Source organism: Chiloscyllium plagiosum, chromosome 7 (assembly GCF_004010195.1).
Source record: "Chiloscyllium plagiosum isolate BGI_BamShark_2017 chromosome 7, ASM401019v2, whole genome shotgun sequence".
Lineage (NCBI taxonomy): Eukaryota > Metazoa > Chordata > Chondrichthyes > Orectolobiformes > Hemiscylliidae > Chiloscyllium > Chiloscyllium plagiosum.
This window is the reverse complement of record NC_057716.1, coordinates 19373059-19374035: the sequence shown is the minus strand read 5'-3', so window position 1 is coordinate 19374035 and position 977 is coordinate 19373059.

Here is a 977-nt window from a genome sequence, read left to right as displayed (position 1 = left end):
CCACGAAGCGGGGGGGGCGGGGGGAGGGGGGGGGGGGGGGGGGGGGGGTGGGGGTGATCCAATCCTCTGGCCCTGACAGTGTGTGTGTGTGTGTGTGTGTGTGGTGAGGGGGTGGGGGGAAAGCCCCTGAACCAGTGCAGAGTGTGGGCACGTTCCCAGCAGCTGCTCCTTTGCGTCATTCTTACACCGGGAGCCTGCAGGTTGCTGCCTTATTTCCAGTTCTGGCTGCTGGCGACCTCTGAGCTCTGCAATTCCCCCCCTTCCCCAAAGCTCCCAGCTCTCTCCTCCTCTAATCCCCGCCTTTCTTTCGCCGAATACAGCATCATCCCACCATGTGAATCTCTTCACTGTATGTGGCTCAATGTCGAATTTTGTTTGAAGCGCCTTAAGCCGCTTTAACACAAGTTGTTGTTGGTCCAAGTGAATATTTATCTGTTGCTCGATATTGCAGCGTTTGGCTGGTACCTGATCTCATCCCTCAGGAATTGGCTTTGCCTTTACACTCGCTGTTAAGGTTGGCTTCAGAGGAATGGTGGGGGTGTCTCTACATTCTGAAGGAATTGTCTGCAATTAAATGATAATTGCAATGCACATTCCCCTCTTTATTCGAGGAGTGTTTATTTTGAAATGAAACCTTTTGGAAAATTTGAAGCAAAGTATTTAAAATGACCATTGCTGGAGCTATAGGTGAATTGCCTCTGTCAGAGGTTGGGCTAAAATCGATGGACTATTTTAATGTATTGATAGTAAGTGACAGTTTTTGGCACTGGTTACATTGGCAGACCAGCAGTGGGCAATAGCATTGCATTTTTAATTTAGCTGGTATGGAGGTTAATTGTTCATTAAAATACATTAGTGATTTGTTCAGTTGCAAAGTTGAGTCAATTAATCTCATATAGAGAGTAACTGTCGATCTCTATATAACATGCAGTAATATAAAACTATTTAATTAAATGCCAAATGGCTTCAGGATAATT